The 19,401-nt window shown below is 52.8% G+C and overlaps 2 pseudogenes; one reads left to right on the top strand and one right to left on the bottom strand.

Annotated features, from left to right (window-relative positions):
• The window catches only part of LOC147119731 (uncharacterized), a 178,073-nt pseudogene that overhangs the window by 94,342 nt on the left and 64,330 nt on the right, over nt 1-19,401 (bottom strand).
• On the top strand, nt 11,474-18,234 carry LOC147119732 (uncharacterized; annotated as a pseudogene).

Here is a 19,401-nt window from a genome sequence, read left to right as displayed (position 1 = left end):
TTTTGAATAGTGGGGTAACATTAGCTACCCTCCAATCCATGGGTACAGTTCCAGATTCCAGCGAATTTTGAAAGATGATCAGCAATGCATCTACTATTTCTAGGGCCACCTCCGTAAGTACCCTAGGATGTAGATGATCAGGCCCTGGGGATTTATCGGCCTTCAATCCCGTCAATGTCCCTAACACCATTTCCCTACAAATACTGATTCCTTTCAGTTCCTCCCTCTCATCAGACCCTATGTTCTCCAACATCTCTGGGAGGTTATTTGTGTCCTCCTTTGTGAAGACAGAACCAAAATATGCATTTAATTGGTTTGCCATTTCTTTGTTCCCCATTATAAGTTCCCCTGCTTCTAACTGCAAGGGACCTACACTTGATTTCACTAATCCTTTTCTCTTCACCTATCTATAAAAGCTCTTACAGTCAGTTTTTATGTTCCCTGCAAGCTTACTTTCATGTTCTATTTTCCCCTTCTTAATTAATCCCTTTGCCCTCCTTTGTTGAGTCCTAAACTGCTCCCAATCCTCAGGGTTACTGCTTTTTCTGCCCAATTTATATGCCCTCTCCTTGGATCTTATGCTATCCCTAATTTCCCTTGTTAGCCACGGTTGCGTCACCCTTTTTGTTTTATTCTTATCCCAAACTGGGATGAACAACCTCTGTAGTTCATCCATGCGGTCTTTGAATGTTTGCCATTGCCTATCCACCATCAACCCTTTGAGTGACATTCCCCAATCAATCCTACCCAATTCACGCCTCATACCATCGTAGTTTCCTTTATTTAAATTCAGGACCCTAGTCTCCGAGTCAACTACTTCACTCTCCATCCTAATGAAGAATTCTATCATATTATGATCGCTCTGACCCAAGGGGCCTCGTACAACAAGATTGCTAATTAATCCTCTCTCATTACAAATTACCCAGTCTAAGATGGCCTGATCTCTGGTTGGTTCCTCGACATATTGTTCCAGAAAACCATCCCGTAAACATTCTAGGAATTCCTCCTCCACAGTATTTTTACTAATTTGGTTAGCCCAATCTATATGTAAATTAAAGTCACCCATGATGACTGTTGTGCCCTTATTGCACGCATCTCTAATTTCCCATTTAATGCCATCCCCAACCTCCGTATTACTGTTTGGAGGTCTATATACCACTCCCACTAACGTTTTCTGCCCCTTGATATTTCTCAGTTCTACCCATACAGATTCCGCATCATCAGAGTTAATATCCTTCCTTTCAATTGTGTTAATCCCCTCTTTAACCAGCAATGCTACCCCACCTCCCTTTCTTTTTTGCTTATCCTTCCTAAATATTGAATACCCCTGGATGTTGAGTTCCCAGCCTTGGCCACCCTGGAGCCATGTTTCTGTAATCCCAATCAAATCATATTCGTTTACCTGTATTTGCGCAGCTAATTCATCCACCTTGTTCCGAATGCTTCTTGCATTAAGACACAAAGCCTTCAGGCTTGTTTTTTTAACGCTCTCAGACGTATATGAATTATTATTTACTGTGACCATGTTTGATTTAGACCGTTGAGTTCTTTGCCTTCTAATTTTGTTTTTCTCTTTCCTGTCTTTTGCTTTTTTCCTTGTTTCCCTTTCCTCTGTCTCCCTGCTCAGGTTCCCACCCACCTGCCACTTTAGTTTAAACCCTCCCCAACAGCACTCGCAAACACTCCACCTAGGACATCAGTCCCGGCCCTGCCCAGGTGCAAACCGTCCCGTTTGTACTGGTCCCACCTCTCCCAAAATCGGTTTCAATGTCCAAGGAATTTGAATCCCTCCTCCTTGCACCATTACTCTAGCCACGTATTCATTTGAAATATCCTCCTATTTGTACTCTGACAACACGTGGCACTGGTAGCAATCCTGAGATTACTACCTTTGAGGTCCTATTTTTTAATTTACCTCCTAACTCCCTATATTCTGCTTTTAGGTCCTCATCCCGTTTTTTACCTATATCGTTGGTGCCTATGTGCACCACGACAACTGGCTGTTCACCCTCCCCCTCCAAAATGTTCTGCAGCCGCTCCAAGATGTCCTTGACCCTTGCACCAGGGAGGCAACACACCATCCTGGAGTCTCAATTGTGGCCGCAAAAACGCCTATCTATTCCCCTTACAATTGAGTCCCCTATCACTATAGCTCTTCCACTCTTTTTCCTCCCGTCCTGTGCAGCAGAGCCACCCATGGTGCCAGGAAGTTGGCTGCTGCTGCCTTCCCCTGATGAGTCATCCCCCCAACAGTATTCAAAGTGGTATATCTGTTTGAGAGGTGGATGGCCACAGGGGATTCCTGCACTACCTGCCTGCACCTCTTACTCTGCCTGCTGGTCACCCATTCACTTCCTGCCTGTACACCCTTTACCTGCGGTGTGACCAACTTGCTAAATGTGATATTCACGATGTCCTCAGCATCGCGAATGCTCCAAAATGAATCCATCCACAGCTACAGTGCCACAATGTGGTCTGTCAGTAGCTGCAGCTGGACACATTTCCTGCACACATGGTCGTCAGGGACGCAGGAAGCATCCCTGATTTCCCACATAGAGCAGGAGGAGCATACTATGGGGCTGGGCTGTCCTGCCATGACTTACCCTTTAATTCATTAATTAAAATTAAATGAATCCCACCAATTTCACTTCAATGAAATGATATACTCAAAGGCCCTTGCTTAATAGTAGTCCCCACTACACAACAGAGACCTTAGAAACCACAAAATTTAAGTTTAGAAAAATTTAGAAAGAAAATACTCACCAACCAATCACTTACCTGCTTCTTGGTGACGTCGCACTTCGATTACTTTTTGCTTCCCTCTCCCGGAACCTGGATTGGTAAGCCACCTCTGGTGCTCCCTCACAGGTCCGCTGCCTCTCCACTCTTGGGGCTCTGGGCCTCAATGCCTCGTGCTGCTCCTTTTATCCTCCACCACCTCGGCTGCTCCCTCGCAGGTCTGCCGCCTCTCCGCTCTTGGGGCTCTGGGCCTCGCTGCCTCGGGCTGCTCCTTTTATCCTCCGCCGCCTCTGCTGCTCCCTTGCAGGTCCACCGCCTCTCCGCTCTCGGGGCTCTGGGTCTCGCTGCCTCGGGCTGCTCCTTTTATCCTCCGCCACTAACGGCTGCAGCGGAACTTCCCTCTGCTCGCTGCCTGAGGGCAGTTTTGAAGCCTCGGTGCACTGCTGCCGTGCCTTTTGGGCCCCTCTCCTCACCTGTTTCTCGAGTAATTGATCTCATCAGAGTAATTAGGCTAGTTAATAAAGTTGTTCGTTTTTGTCCTTCTCTTTTTGGTAGAACCAAATAAATTAAACAAATAAACTGTAAATCAACCTCTAAAGGAACTTTAAATAAACCATAGTAAATCAAATTAAAATTTGGTTGTCCAATACAATTATGCACTCCAGTCCCCGCGGCGCCCACCGGTCACGAAAGTGCTCGAGTGCGCCGGCGGACACCGCGTGCTCCATCTCCAGGGCCACCCGGGCGCGAACATGGCCACGGAAGAGAGGGAGGCAATCTGGCTGGACGACCCCCTCGACCGCCCGCTGCCTGGACCAATTGATGGCTTTTTTTGCCAGGCCCAGGAGCAGACCCACGAGGAGGTCCTCCAACCTGCCCGCTCCCCTCCGCACCGGGTGACCGTAGATCAAGAGCGTGGGACTGAAGTGCAACCAAAAATCGAGGAGCAGCCCCCTCAAAAAATGGAAGAGGGGCTGCAACCTCTCACATTCAACATAAACATGAAACACGGACTCCTCCAAACCGCAGAACAAACAGGCGGTCTGGGAGTCCGTGAACCTATTTAACAATATATTGCACGGGACTGCTCCATGCAACACCCTCCAGGCCAAGTCCCCAATAGAACAAGGGAGGACTCCCGCATAGAGAGCCCTCCATTGAGGACCTCCGCCTCCGCCGGAAGGCAAAACGGTACGCCACGGCGTGTCCGGACGGCAGGCGAAGATGGCAAAGTGGAAAGTGTGCAGGAGCAGCCCGTACAGGAAACCCCTCTGTGCGGAATGAAAAGGCACGGAGGGTATCTCCTCGAAACGGCTCAAGTTGTGAGGCGCCGGTTCCCGAGGGGGGTTTCGGGGCAGGGCGCCGATAAGGAATTCCGTCCGAACGGGGAAAAGCTCGGGCGGGATCGCCCCACGTGCTTGAGCTGCCTCGATACACCTCGTGGCGCCGGGGTGCAGCGTCGCTTTCACCGACTCGATGGCATCGACCGCGAGCCGGACGTTGTCCCAAGACATGCGTCGCGCCAACTCCTCCGGCGCCATCCAGCCCGCTCCTCCGCCATCGAGCAGGTCCCCGACTCTAGTCACCTTGCCAGGCACAGCCCTGCATTCCGCCAGCCACCCAAACCCGCGGACGTGGAGGTGCGGATTCCTGAACAGCGGCTCCCGAAGGACAGCCGCCATTCCTGACGGGGAGAGCTCCGCCTGGAGGCGACGTAGTTCCAAACCCATAGCAGTTCCTGGTAGAAGACAGGCAGCTCCCGCAGGCTGACACACCTGCCGCCCACTCCCAAAAACAGGAGCTGCATGTCGTAATTGAGGCCGTGTAGCTGGCAGAAAAATTACGTCACCAGCGCACACCATCTTGGAGGATTCTCGACGTACAGGTATCTCTGCAGCATCTGAAGACGGAAAGTCGCAGCCTGGGTGTGGAGGCACACCAATGCCTGACCGCCCTCCCTAAGCGGGAGACTCAGAACCGCGGCAGCGACCCAGTGCTTCCTTTTGTCCCAGAAGAAGTCGACGAGCTTCTTCTGTATCTTGGTGACAAACGCAGGGGGAGGGATCAAAGTGACGAACCGGTACCACAACATGGTGGCCACCAGTTGATTTATGACCATCGCTCGACCCCTGTAGGACAACACTCGGAGCAATCCTGTCCAGCGTCCTAAGCGAGTGGTGACTTTGGCCTCCAACTCTTGCCAGTTCGCCGGCCAGGTGTCCTTGGCAGGGCTGAGGTAGACTCCCAAGTAGGGGAGGTGCGTGGTGCTCCAGGCGAAGGGCCTGAACTCCTCCAGCAGGGAGCCCACCTGCTACTGACCCACCAGGAGTCCAGAACATTTCTCCCAGTTGATCTTGGCGGAGGATGCGTCCGAGTAAATCTGCTGGCATACCCGCATCCTCCGCAAGTCAGCAGGATCCGTGACCGTGAGGAGCACGTCATCGGCATAAGCTGAGAGGACCACCTCCACGCCCGGCCCTTGCAGAGCCAGTCCCGCCAACCTCTTCCGCAAGAGGCGCAGGAAAGCCTCTATGCAAATGGCGTATAACTGACCGGACATGGGGCATCCCTGACGCACCCCCCTCCCGAAGCAAAGGGGCGCTGTCAAGGACCCGTTAACTTTAATCAGACACTCTGCGGCAGCATACAGAAGTCGGATCCGGGTGACAAAATGCGTCCCGAACCCGAATGCGCGCAGAGTCCCGAAGAGATACTCGTGATCCACCCTGTCGAACGCCTTCTCCTGATCCAGGGAAAGGAAGGCGACCGACAGTCCAGCCCTCTGGGAATGGTGGACCAGGTCCCGGACCAGATGGATGTTATCATGGATGGTCCAGCCCGGGACCGTATAGGACTGGTCGGGGTGGATCATGTGGGCCAGCACGGCGCCTAGGCGAGCAAACATAGCCCTGGCAAAAATTTTATAGTCCGTGCTGAGGAGGGAGACCGGGCACCAGTTCTTAAGGAGGTGGAGATCACCCTTCTTAGGCAGCAGGACAATAACCGCCCTGCGCCAAGAGAGGGCCATCTCCCCGGTCGCCAAACTTTCCCCCAGGACCCGCGCGTAGTCGCCCCCCAAGACATCCCAGAACGCCCTGTGGAACTCCACGGTCAGCCCGTCCAACCCTGGGGACTTTCCCCTGGAGAGCTGGCGGAGGGCGCCGGTCAGCTCCTCCAGACTCAGAGGAGCGTCCAATTTTTCGGCGCCCTCCAGGCCGACCTTCGGCAGGTCCTCCCACAAAACTCCACACGCAGCCTCGCTGGACGGATCCGAAGAGAACAGAGCCCCGTAATAGGCACGGGCCTCCGCGCTGATTCCCTCTGGATCTGAGACCAGAGATCCGTCGTCGGCCAGCAGCCCCAAGAGCTGCTTACGGACCCCCTGTCTTTTTTCCAGCGAGTAGAAGAAGGGGGAGCCGCGGTCCAGGTCCCGCAGGAACTGGATCCGCAACCTCACATACGCGCCTCGGGACCCGACAAGCTGCAGGTCCTTCAGCGCGCCCTTCTTCTCTTCGTACACCTTCCGCAGGGCCGGGTCCTTGAAGACTTGACCGAGACGGGACTCCAGGTCGAGCACCTCCTTCTCCAACCGCCCGACCCGGGCCTCCCGCCTCTTGGTCGACCCCCTCGCATACTCCTGACAGAAGAGATGGATGTGAGCCTTGCCCACATCCCACCATAGCCTCAAGGAGGGGAAGCCCCCCCGCTTCCTTCTCCAGTTGGCCCAGAAACGACGAAACGAATCCTGGAACCGCGTGTCTCCCAGCAGCAGGTTATTAAAATGCCAGTACGCGGACCCCCACCGTGCGCGCAGCGGAACGAGCTCCACCCACAGCAGGTGGTGGTCCGTGCACGGCACCGGCCGCATGGAAGCTGCCGGAATGCAGGAGACGTACGCCCGGGAAATATAAGGGCGGTCGATTCTGGACCATCCTCCGCCAGACCTCACGCTCGTGAAGGCGCTGGAGTCGGGGTGGAGATGTCACCAGACGTCCACCAAGTCGAAGGACCCAACCAGGTCCCTCAACTTCTCCATCACCGCCAGGCATCGCTGGGGGCCCGAATGATCCCTCGCCTCGAGGGTGCAGTTAAAATCCCCCCCGAGGATGACGCACTCGCCCGCGTCGATGGAGCCCAGAAGAGCGGACACTTCTTCAAAGAAGCGCACTTGCTGCGCACCGGCCCGAGGGGTGTACACATTCACTAGATGGAGCGGCACACCCCCCAGGTGCACAGTGACCTGGAGCAAGCAGCCCGGCATGAGCTCCTTGACCCCCAAGATCTCCGTCTGAAAATGCGGGGCCAGCAAGATAGCCACCCCGCTGGAAACGCTGGAGAGGTGATTCATGCTGACCCCTCCTTGCCACTCCAGGAGCCACGTGGCCTCGTCACCCAGAACAGTGTGGGTTTCTTGCAGGAAGCACACCGCATACTTCCCGTCCCGAAGGACCGAAAGGTTATTAAATCTGCGGCGAGCCTCCCTGCTGCCATTGATGTTGAGGCTGGCTATGGTTATCTTCATCTCAGAAGCATAGTGCAACCTCTACCTACAACTAACGGGGGGAGGGAGCGCAGCCGCTAGTCGACCGCAACTCCCTCAGGAGCCCAGTGAGGAACGACTTGAGCTGACGCAGCTCGAGCGGGCCCATGTCCGCGCCCGCGCCCATGGCCTTGACGGCGGCGCGGACCGACCCGATGAGCAGCGCCAGCTCTGACCACCTGGCGAGGGCCAGCTGGGTCTTGTTCCGATGACCCTGGCACCCGGCCACAAAATCCCGGAGTTCCCTGACGGGAATGAGAGGGGACTTGACGAGTGGCACGAGGTCATCCATCTCCTCATCGGCGATGAACTCCAACTCGTCCTCCATGCCCATCACCGAGTCCCCATCCTCCTCCGGGGAGTTGTCGCTGGCGGCCAACCCGTCCGTCACGCAGTGCGCAGCGAACGGCTCGGCCACAACAGCCGACCCCGCCTCTGCCTGGACCCCACCCCCAGGATCGGTGGCAGAGGAATCCTCCCTGGGCTCCTCTGGGGGGGCCGGGCCAGAAGACGGCGGCAGTTCGGAGCCCCCCTCCGCCTCAGACGCCGGAACAACTGGAGAAATCGGAGAATATACAAAACCGAACTCCTGCAAGTCGACCGGCGCTGGAGACACAGTCAGAGGGCCTTCCTCTTCCGTGCCACCGGCCTCCGACCCAGCAGATGGGGTGACCTCGACTGAAACCTCGACCAGGTCGAGCAGCCCCTGGGAAAAGTCCGGGTCGCTTTGGGCGAACTCACCTTCATCGAGCTCGCCCGACCCAGACCCCAGGCCGCCTGCCCCGTCGAGGGGTAAAGGCACCGAAAGATAATCAACCTCAGCCGTGGGTTGCTCCGCGACCCCCCCCCCCACGGGCAGGGTCTCGTCCCCATCCCCGGGAGGCACGTGCTGGACAGGCACATCTGCCTCAGCCTCCCGAGGGACAGGCGACCCCTGCCGACTGCCGGAGATGGTGACAGCGGAGGGGGGGTGCAGTACCCGCAGCGGGCAACGACTCCCCCTGTTCAGAGGGACCTTCCTCCTCCCGGTCCTCCTCCTCGTCCAGGGGGTCGCGCCTTCTTTTTAACACGGAGGGAGCGAGGGAGAACTCCATGCCTGCAGGGGCCTCCTCCTCTGCTCCCTCCGGTGGGGCAGGTTCATCGGGTTCCTTGGGCCCGAGCCCGGCCGCAGGTATTAACGTTTCCGCCTCGGCGGCGGCGGCCACAGGCTCGGGCACGAGGCCCCTCCCACCCTCGACTGCCCCGACCAACTCCGCGATGAGCGTGGGTGTCAGGGGCTCTAAGTTCAAGGGCTTGCCCTCCGCAGGGGGACCCACCCTGAGATGTTTGGATTTCCCCCACGCCTTCTTTCCGCATGGACGGGCTCTCTCCCCCCCGCCGGAGGCCTTGATGGCATCGGCCTCCGACGACGACCGCGCATCAGTTGTTTGAGGGGCGCGGCCAAACCCGGGGAGAGGAGCGGTGGTGGCGCCAGCCTCGGCCATGCCAGAGGATCTGGCGGCCTTGGAGGCGGGGCAGTTCTTTCTAATGTGCCCCACCTCCTTACAGGCATGGCACCGCACACCGTCCGACGTCCAAAAGGCGCGGTAGGCGGTCCCCTCATGGGGGACGACAAAAGCCCCATCGGTGTCCTCCTCCCGCGCCAGCTGGATGTAAACCTGGCGCCGGAAGGAGAAGACGTGTCGAAGGCTGGCTTCCCGGCAGCCGAGCGGGATAGGCGCAATCCCCGACCCCACCTCCCCAAGTTGGTGCAAGTGGGGGAGGAGGAGCTCACCAGGAATGTAGGGCGGGACGTTAGAAATAACGATCCTCCTCACGGTGGCCTCGAGAGGATCCACCGCCAGGAAGGTCCCGCCCACAGTGAGCCCCTTTGTGATGGCCAAGGACACCGCCCGCTCCGACCCCAGGAAGAACACAGCCTTCCCGTACATTTATGAGGTGGCAAGGATGGCTGAAGGGCCGACAACCCCAGCCATGGCCTTAACGCACGCCTCAATTGTCATATTGGGGTGGGTGTAGCTCTTCACCCCAAGCTTTTTAGTAATAAGTTTAAAAGGTGACGGGGCAGCAGAAGAAGTGAGAGCGGCTGTGGCTGTGGCTGCCACTCTCATGTAGTTCCTGACTGACCCCGCCACCAGCGAAGATGTAGTCGCCATTATGGGGTGGTTCTTTTTTTTAAAAGAAAAAGCTACACTCACCCCAAATCACAGGCCTGAAGGAGTTAAAAAAGGCCTCCAGTTTTTAAAGTCTTCCCTTGAGCAGAGGGAGCTGTTAAATTAAAGGCCCGCCTCTCCCCTTGTTGAAGGTAATTGGGAGAGGGGCCTTCTTCTCTCTGCTCAAGTGGCAATTAATATAAGTTTGGAGAAAGAGGTGCCTCCTGAGAGACAGGGAGAGAGAGAGACAGGGAGAGAGGGAGAGGGGGGGGTGGTGGTGGGAAGGAGGGAGACCGCAAAGGCAGGGGCGCCACTCAGGATGGCAGGTGGGTGTCGGCAGGGGGTGCACTCCCCGATGGAAAAAAATAAATAAAGTCTCTGCGGGTGGTCTTCAGGCAGGGGGAGAAAGATGCCTTCGCCTGGGGAAGCTGGAGAAAAGCCCAGGCTCAGCCCCACACCAGGTCTTCTTGATGTGCTGGAAAGGCTTCACCTGGGCAGCTCCAGCTAACCCAGGCCAGGCAATGGAAGGGGCTTTTGACACCCCTTGGTCTTCCGGCCCGGTCTTCTTTCCTCCCCCTACCCACAATACAAAGTCTTTGGGGAATGCACCAAATGACACCCCCCTGCAGAAGTTCAAATAGAAAAGGAAGTTGCTCCTACCCTCCTTCCAAGCAGTGGGTGTTGAATGCAGCTCCTCTCCCCTCTCTCCCTCTCCGGGAATGGAGGCCAATTTGGGGAGGCAGTGATGGAAAGCCCTCTCCAGTTGTAAATGCTGGCCGCCTCCTCGCCTCCTCTTCCCCTCTTCCCCTCTCCTCCTCTCTCTCCAGGCACCTCGGTAAATGAAGTTGGCTGATGGCAGTGGTGGCCTGGGGTCTCTCCTTCCCCTCCACTCCCTGGTCAAGGCGACCACCACTTTCCATTCTGCTGTTAGCTTGACCAGCACCACAGAGAGCAAGACAGAGACTGAATAGAGTTGTTCGTTTTGGCCCTTGTCTTGTTTCTCTGTGCCTCTGGCCTCACCTGTGTGTTGTTAATGTATTTGTCTCCTGTCTCATTTGATTATGTCACGTGACCACTCTGGCCTGTATTTAAGCTTCCTGTTTCTTGTCCTCTTTGCTCAGTCCTGGGTTCGCCTGCCTGCAGGTAGCAGCTTTCTCGAGTCTCTGTGCTTTCGAGTTTCAAGGAATCTTCTTTCGAGTGTTACTATGTCTCTATGTTTTCGAGTCTCAAGTGAATCTCCTTTCGAGTGTTACCCTGTCTCTATGTTCTTGAGTCTCAAGGAACCATCTCTCGAGTGTTACCATGTCTCTGTGTTTTCGAGTATCAAGTTAAGCATCTTTCGAGTTCTACCCGGTCTCGAGTCCTTGGATAGGTTTCCTGTGCTTGGGTCCACTACCGAAAACCCTAGCATAACGGCCCCGTGAATGCACGGTCCCGTGACAGCCACCTCTGGTGCTCCCTCGCAGGTCCACCACCTCTCCGCTCTCAGGGCTCTGGGCTGCACTGCCTCGGGCTGCTCCTTTTATCCTCCACCGCCTCTGCTGCTCCCTCGCAGGTCCGCTGCCTCTCCGCACTCGGGGCTCTGGGCCTCGCTGCCTCGGGCTGCTCCTTTTATCCTCCACCGCCTCTGGTGCTCTCTCACAGGTCCGCCGCCTCTCCACTCTTGGGGCTCTGGGCCTCGCTGCCTTGGGCTACTCCTTTTATTCTCCGCCACCTCTGGTGCTCCGTCACAGGTCCGCCGCCTCTCGGCTCTGGGTGAAGAAGTTTCGGGTTGTCCTTCTAGGTGGTGGAGGTCACATGTTTGGGAGGTGCTGTCAAAGTTCTAGTCGAGATGTATAAAGTCACTCTCCTTCACCCCTCCCACCTCGCTCTCTCTCCTCCCATAGAGGCCAGAGTCTTGTGTAGGCCCAGACCGGGTGGTGGGTTCCCTTCCCTGAAGGACATTAGTGAACCAGTTGGGTTTTTATGAAAACCCGGCAGCTTTCATGGTCACTTTTTTCTAGTGCTGGCCCCACAAATTCCCAGATTCATTCAGCTCAATTTTACAACCTGTCTTTGTGTTTTTGTGGGTTTTCTCTCACCCTCCTTTTTTCCCATTTTAAATTCATTTTACAGGGTGTTCGAAGGGGAGGATTTGCAGATGGGAAACTCAAACCAAACATCACTTCAAGATCTGACAGAGTCACTCAATTCATCAGGACCTTTGAGCATGGAAGAAGAAAGCACCGTTCAGAGCGGGGAGAAACTGTTCACGTGTTGTGTGTGTGTGGATGAGGCTTCAGCCAATCATTCAACCTGGAAAGACACAAGCGCAGTCACACTGGGGAGAGGCCGTTCACCTGCTCTGAGTGTTGGAAGGGATTCACTCAGTCATCCAGCCTGCTGAAACACCAGTATGTTCAGACTGATGGAAGACCTTTTAAGTGTTCTGACTGTTAGAAGAGATTTAAAAGCAAAAAGCATCTGCTGAGACACCAGCGAGTTCACACCAGGGAGAGGCCATTCACCTGCTCCTTTGTGTGGGAAGGGATCCATTCAGTCATCTACCCTGCTGACACACCAGCGAGTTCACACTGGTGAGAGGAAGTTCACCTGCTCCGTGTGTGGGGAGGGATTCAGTCAGTCATCCCACCCGCTGACTCACCAGCGAGTTCACACTGGGAAGAGTCCGTTCACCTGCTCTGTGTGTGGGGAGGGATTCACTCAGTCACCCCACCTTCTGACACATCAGCGAGATCACACTGGGGAGAGGCCGTTCACCTGCTCTGAATATGGGATGTGATTCACTCAGTCATCCGACCTGCTGACACACCAGCGTGGTCACACTGATGGGAGACCTTTTAAATGTTCTGACTGTGAGAAGAGATGTAAAAGCAAAAAGCATCTGCTGAGACACCAGCGAGTTCACACCAGGGAGAGACTGTTCACCTGCTCTGTGTGTGGGAAGGAATTCACTTGTTCATCCCACCTTGTAACTCACCAACGAGTTCACGCTGGGGGGAGGCCGTTCACCTGCTCCATGTGTGGGAAGGGATTCATTTAGTCATCCATCCTGCTGAGATACCAACGAGTTCACAAGTGACTGCAAGGGTTTGATTCTGCTGTTATTGCTGCTGTTAATCGCAGCCTGGACTGAACCATGTTCATTCTGAGAGTTGGTGTTTGTTTCTGCTGATGTTAATGACTTCTGTAACTGGGCTGGAGTTTAATATTCTGGATATATGTCAAATAAATCTGTTTGTTTTAAATGCATTGTTGTAGATATTTATCGTTCCCACCTGAGTATGAAATGTGTCCCAGCCACTCTCCCATGGGTCAGAGCTCCTAGGCACGGAACAGAAGGCTCCTTTACAAATGCATTAGGAGTCAGGAAGAACAACAGCGAATGCTGGAAATGTGCTGTCAAATCAGAGATTGGCGTCAAATTGCGATCTGTCTCTGGCTGAAAGTGAAATGGCAGGGTTAAGTTTCCAGTCTAAAAATGTGTGGTAATTATTGCACGAAGATTTAATATGTGTGTGTGACAGTCCTGAGTCTACCATTTTAAGACAGGTGTTAGCTCATTTAAAATAAACCCGTTTAACATAAATTGGTTAAAGTCTGCATTAAAATAGCAGAGGGAGGAGTTCACAGGAGCCTGTTAACTGCTGGTACAATTATACAACAGACATTTGATCTCCAGATAAAGAAGGACCTGCAGCGTGTTTCCAGGAATTCCCTGTTTTATTGATGTGTGCATGTTAGACACCAGGATAACTAAAAATACACGACCTGGAACATCCACGGGGTGCAATCCCAACAGTTACTCCGGGCTCACTCCCGCTGCGGAACTCCACCACTGACCCTGCTGAAGGTTGTAGGCTCAGGGAGTGGGGCCTCCAGGAGTGGACTGTGAGAAAGCTGGGTTTCAGTATCCTGACACACATATGGTGAGGAACCAGAGGAATCCTTACTAAGGAACCATCTGAGGTTTTATCTACCAGCGTAGGTCTAGTGGTAAATGATTCCTGACTCGCTGATCTGTCTCACATTGAACCCAGTTTGAAACAAGATGAATTGAGTTTACAAGAGAATCGGGACAAATATCATCCACAATGGAGGGAGGCACAAGCAGCCATTAGAGAAGAAAGGAAAATATAGACTTGCATTTATATAGCGCCTTTCACCACCACCGTATGTCCCAAAGTGCTTTACCACCAATGAAATACTTTTTGAAGTGTAGTCACTGTTGTAATGTAGGAACTGTGGCAGCCAAATTGTGCACAGCAAGCTCCCACAAACAGCAATGTGATAATGACCAGATAATCTGCTTTTAGTAATGCTGATTGAATGCTAAATATTGGCCAGGAGACCAGGGATAACTCCCCTGCTCTTCTTCAAAATAGTGTCATGAGATCTTTTACATCCACCTGAGAGGGCATCAGGGCCTCGTTTTAATGTCTAATCTGAAAGACGGCACCTCTGACAGTGCAGCACTCCCTCAGTACTGCCCTGGAGTGTCAGTTTAGATTTTTGTGCTCAAGTTCGTGGAGTGGGACTCCAACCCACAACCTTCTGAAACTTTCGAAGCAAAGCGATCTTTAGAAAAGAAGATGGTGCACAATTGTGGTAATAGCAAATGCTTTTCCAGCTACATCAGGAGTCAGAAGCCTGTTAAAGATGGTTTAGTGCCACAGTTCAGGGCAGATTGAAACAGATGCCCAAGCTGTGGCAGAGCTGTGAAATGACTTTCACATCAGTCTACACTCCTGTGGATGATGCTCAGATTCTGGCTGTGAGATGTGCTGTCGACAATAACATCAGCAATATTAAAATAGAAAGAGATTGTCATAGAATCAGCAAATAGTACAGCACAGAAGGAGGCCATTCGGCCCATCAAGTATGCACCGGCTCTTTCGAAGAGCAATCCAGTTAGTCCCACTCCCCACCCCCGGCTCTTGCCCCATATCCCTGCAATTATTTCTCCTTCAAGTATTTATCCAATTCCCTTTTGAAGGCTGCTGTTGAATCTTATCCACCAAACTATCAGGCAGTGTATTCCAAACCACTCGTTACATAAACAGGTTTTTCCTCTATCAATCTCAGTTTGTTGCTCCACCTCACCAAACCCGCTTCTTCCGAGCCCAAGGTCCAACTTATCAGAGAGACTGGCTTTCCAATCGGTGAATGGAGTCAATGGCGGAGTGCCACTCCCAGCATGCACCGGGGGTGGAAAGCGCCCTATCTGATCAGCGGACCTCAGCGTGCAGGCGCGGGAGAGGCTGATTGTCGGGCAGTGTGAGCTGAGCATGCGCGGCTCCAGCGGGGAAAGGGAGGCAGGTCAATAAACCCCAGGAGAAAGAGAGTGGTCAGGGAGCATCTGTAAATGGAGGAGAAATGGAGAGTGGTCAGGGATTGTCTATAAATAGAGGAGTAATGGTGAGTGGTCAGGGAGCGTCTAAATGGAGGAGAACGAGTGAGTGTTCAGGGAGCATCTGTAAATGGAGGAGCAATGGAGAGTGGTCAGGGAGCGTCTGTAAATGGAGGAGAAATGGTGAGTGGTCAGGGAGCATCTGTAAATGGAGGAGAAATGGTGCGTGGTCAGGGAGCATCTGTAAATGGAGGAGAAAGGGAGAGTGGTCAGGGAGCGTCTTTAAATGGAGGAGAAAGGGAGAGTGGTCAGGGAGCATCTGTAAATGGAGGAGAAATGGTGAGTGGGCAGGGAGCCTCTGTAAATGGAGGAGAAAGGGAGAGTGGTCAGGGAGCATCTGTAAATGGAGGAGAAATGGTGAGTGGGCAGGGAGCCTCTGTAAATGGAGGAGAAAGGGAGAGTGGTCAGGTAGCACCTGTAAATGGAGGAGAAATGGTGCGTGGTCAGGGAGCATTTGTAAATGGAGGAGAAAGGAGAGTGGTCAGGGAGCGTCTGTAAATGGAGGAGAAAGAGAGAGTGGTCAAGGAGCGTCTGTAAATGGAGGAGAAAAGGTGCGTGGTCAGGGAGCTTCTGTAAATGGAGGAGAAAGGGAGAGTGGTCAGGGGGCTTCTGTAAATGGAGGAGAAAAGGTGAGTGGTCAGGGAGCTTCTGTAAATGGAGGAGAAATGGTGAGTGGTCAGGGGGCTTCTGTAAATGGAGGAGAAATGGTGAGTGGTCAGGGAGCTTCTGTAAATGGAGGAGAAAGGGAGAGTGGGCAGGGAGCGTCTGTAAATGGAGGAGAAAGGGAGAGTGGTCAGGTAGCACCTGTAAATGGAGGAGAAAAGGTGAGTGGTCAGGGAGCTTCTGTAAATGGAGGAGAAATGGTGAGTGGTCAGGGGGCTTCTGTAAATGGAGGAGAAATGGTGAGTGGTCAGGGGGCTTCTGTAAATGGAGGAGAAATGGTGAGTGGTCAGGGGGCTTCTGTAAATGGAGGAGAAATGGTGAGTGGTCAGGGGGCTTCTGTAAATGGAGGAGAAATGGTGAGTGGCCAGGGAGTGTCTGTAAATGGAGGAGAAATGGTGCGTAATCAGGGAGTGTCTTTAAATGGAGGAGAAATGGTGCGTGGTCAATGAGTGTCTGTAAATGGAGGAGAAAGGATGAGTGGTGAGGGAGCATCTGTAAATGTAGGAGAAATGATGTGTGGTCAGGGAGCATCTGTAAATGGAGGAGAAAGGATGAATGGTCAGGGAGCATCTGTAAATGGAGGAGAAATAGTGAGTGGTCAGGGAACTTCTGTAAATGGAGGAGAAATGGTGAGTAGGCAGGGGGCATCTGAAAATGGAGGAGAAATGGTGAGTGGTCAGGGTGCGTCTGTAAATGGAGGAGAACGAATGAGTGGTCAGGGAGCATCTTTAAATCGAGGAGAAATGGTGAGTGGTCAGGGAGCTTCTGCAAATGCAGGAGAAATGGTGAGTAGGCAGGGGGCATCTGTAAATGGAGGTGAAATGGTTAGTGGTCAGGGAGCGTCTGTAAATGAAGTTGAAATGGTGAGTGGTCAGGGAGTGTTAGTAAATGAAGGTGAAATGGTGATGGATCAGGGAGCGTCTGTAAATGATGGATAAAAGGTGAGTGGTCAGGGAGCGTCTGTAAATGAAGGAGAAAGTGAGTGGTCAGGGAGCGTGTGTAAATGGAGGAGAAAGTGTGAGCGGTTAGAGAGCATCTGTAAATGGATGAGAAATGGTGAATGGTCAGGGAGCATCTGTAAATGGAGGAGAAAGCGTGGTCAGGGAGCGTCTGCAAATTGAGGAGAAAGAGTGAGTGGTCAGGGAGCGTCTGTAAATGGAGAAGAAAGAGTGAGTGGTCAGGGAGCGTATGTAAATGGAGGATAAATAATGATTGGTCAGGGAGCGTCTGTAAATGAAGGAGAAATAGTGACATGTCAGGGAGCGTCTGTAAATGGAGGAGAAGAGTGAGTGGTCAGGGAGCATCTGTAAATGGAGGAGGAAGGTTGAGTGGTCAGGGAGCATGTGTAAATGAAAGAGAAATGGTGAGAGGTCAGGGAGCATCTGTAACTGAAGGAGAAAAACTGAGTGGTCAGGGAGCATCTGTAAATGTAGGTGAAGCTTTGAGTGGTCAGGGAGCGTGTGTAGACGGAGGAGAAAGAGTACCTGGTCAGGGAGTGTCTGTAAATAGAGGTGAAAAAATGAGTTTTCAGGGAGCATCTGTAAATGGAGGAGAATGGGTGAGTGGTTAGGTAGCGTCTGTAAATGGAGGAGGCAGGGTGAGTGGTCAGGGAGCGCCTGTAAATGGAGGAGAAAGGGTGAGTGGTCAGGGAACTTCTGTAAATGGAGAAATGGTGATTGGTCAGGGAACGTCTGTAAATGAGGGAGAAATGGTGAGTGGTCAGGGAGCATGTGTAAAGGGAGGAGAAATGGTGACTGGTCAGGGAGTGTCTGTAAATGAAGCAGAAGTGGTAATGGGTCCATTAGGGAGACCATTCACTTTTTCCATGTGTGGGAAGGGATTCATTCAGCGATCCCACTTGGTTAGACACCAGCGTATTAATACTGATCAGAGCCTGTTCGCATGTTCTCACTGTGCAAAGAGGTTTACAAACTCATCCCACCTGATGAGGCACTTGCCTATTCACACTGGGGAGAGGCCGTTCACCTGTTCCGGGTGTGGGAAAGGATTTACCCAGTCCTCACCCCTGCTGACACACCTGTGAGTTCACACTGGGGAGAGACCGTTCGCCTGCTCTGAGTGTGGGAAGGGAGTCACTCGGTCATCCCACTTGCTGAGACACCAGCGACTTCACACTGGGGAGAGACCATTCACCTGCTCCGGGTGTGGGAAGGGATTTAACCAGTCCTCTTCCCTGCTGACTCATCAGCGAGTTCACACTGGGGAGCGGCCCTTCACCTGCTCCCAGTGTGGAAAGGGATTTAAACAGACCTTGCTCCTGCTGACACACCAGCGAGTTTACACTGGGGAAAGACCATTCACATGCTCCGTGTGTGGGGAAGGGATTTAACCAGTCCTCTTCCCTGCTGACACACCAGCGAGTTCACACTGGGGAGTGGCCCTTCACCTGCTCCCAGTCTGGGAAGGGATTTAACCAGACCTCGCTCCTGCTGACACACCAGCGAGTTCACACTGGGGAGAGGCCGTTCACCTGCTCCCAGTCTGGGAAGGGATTTAACCAGTCCTCGCTCCTGCTGACACACCAGCGAGTTCACACTGGGGAGAGGCCCTTCACCTGCTCCCAGTCTGGGAAGGGATTTAACCAGACCTCGCTCCTGCTGACACACCAGCGAGTTCACACTGGGGAGAGGCCCTTCACCTGCTCCCAGTCTGGGAAGGGATTTAACCAGTCCTCGCTCCTGCTGACACACCAGCGAGTTCACAAGTGACTGCAGGGGTTGGATTCTTCTGTTATTGATGCTGTTAATCACATCCCGGACTGATTCACGATCATTCTGACAGTTGGGGGTTGTTTCTGCTGATGTTAGTAAACCCTATAACTGGGCTGGAGTTCAATATTCTGGATATCTGTCAAATAAATCAAAGGGTGAAAGGTCAGAGTCACTCTTGTCCCTGAAAGGGGGGTAAAAATACTGCTGATTGTGTTTCCCTCCAATGGAGTTTATTGTTACTTTTGCCAAATACTCTTTAAAGGGATTTCCCAAATACTGACAACTATCTCAAATGGAGCTGAAATCTACGTAGGGTTTGGGGCAATAATGTTCAGAGACAAACATGTTTTAACATAAAATGGTTAAAATGCAAATTGCCATTAAAAGTCTGATAGAATGTGTATTATAGGAGAGGGAAGTTTAGTCTGAGTTAGAAACTCAAACAGATGTTTCACTGCAGACAGGTCGCCATGGCAACACTGATAAGACATACATAGGAACATAGAAACATAGAAGATAGGAGCAGGAGTAGGCCATTCGGCCCCTCGAGCCTGCTCCGCCATTCAATGCGATCATGGCTGATCATCCAAATTCAGTACCCTGTCCCTGCTTTCTCCCCATATCCCTTGATCCCTTTAGCCTTAAGAAATATATTTAACTCCTTCTTGAATATATTTAATGAATTGGCCTCTACTGCCTTCTGTGGTAGAGAGTTCCACAGGTTCACCATTCTCTGGGTGAAGAAATTCCTCCTCAGCTCTGTCCTAAATGGCTTACCCCTTAACCTTAGACTGTGACCCCTGGTTCTGGACTCCCCGGCCATCGGGAACATCCTTCCTGCATCTAGTCTATCTAGTCCTGTTAGAATTTTATAAGTTTCAATGAGATCCCCTCTCATTTTTCTAAATTCAAGCGAGTATAAACCCAATTGACCCAATCTCTCCTCATACATCATTCCTGCCATCCCAGGTATCAGTCTGGTGAATCTTCGCTGCACTCCCTCCATGGCAAGAACATCCTTCCTCAGATAAGGCGACCAAAACTGCACACAATACTCAAGATGTGGTCTCACCAAGGCCCTGTACAACTGCAGCAAGACATCCTTGTTCCTGTACTCGAACCCTCTCGCTATGAAGGCCAACATACCATTTGCCTTCTTAACCG

The sequence above is a fragment of the Somniosus microcephalus genome, chromosome 4 (assembly GCF_052327205.1).
Source record: "Somniosus microcephalus isolate GS21.2 chromosome 4, FLI_Smic_1.0, whole genome shotgun sequence".
NCBI classification, from domain to species: domain Eukaryota; kingdom Metazoa; phylum Chordata; class Chondrichthyes; order Squaliformes; family Somniosidae; genus Somniosus; species Somniosus microcephalus.
The sequence above is the reverse complement of the archived record's forward strand: the minus strand, read 5'-3'. Positions and strand labels throughout refer to the sequence as shown.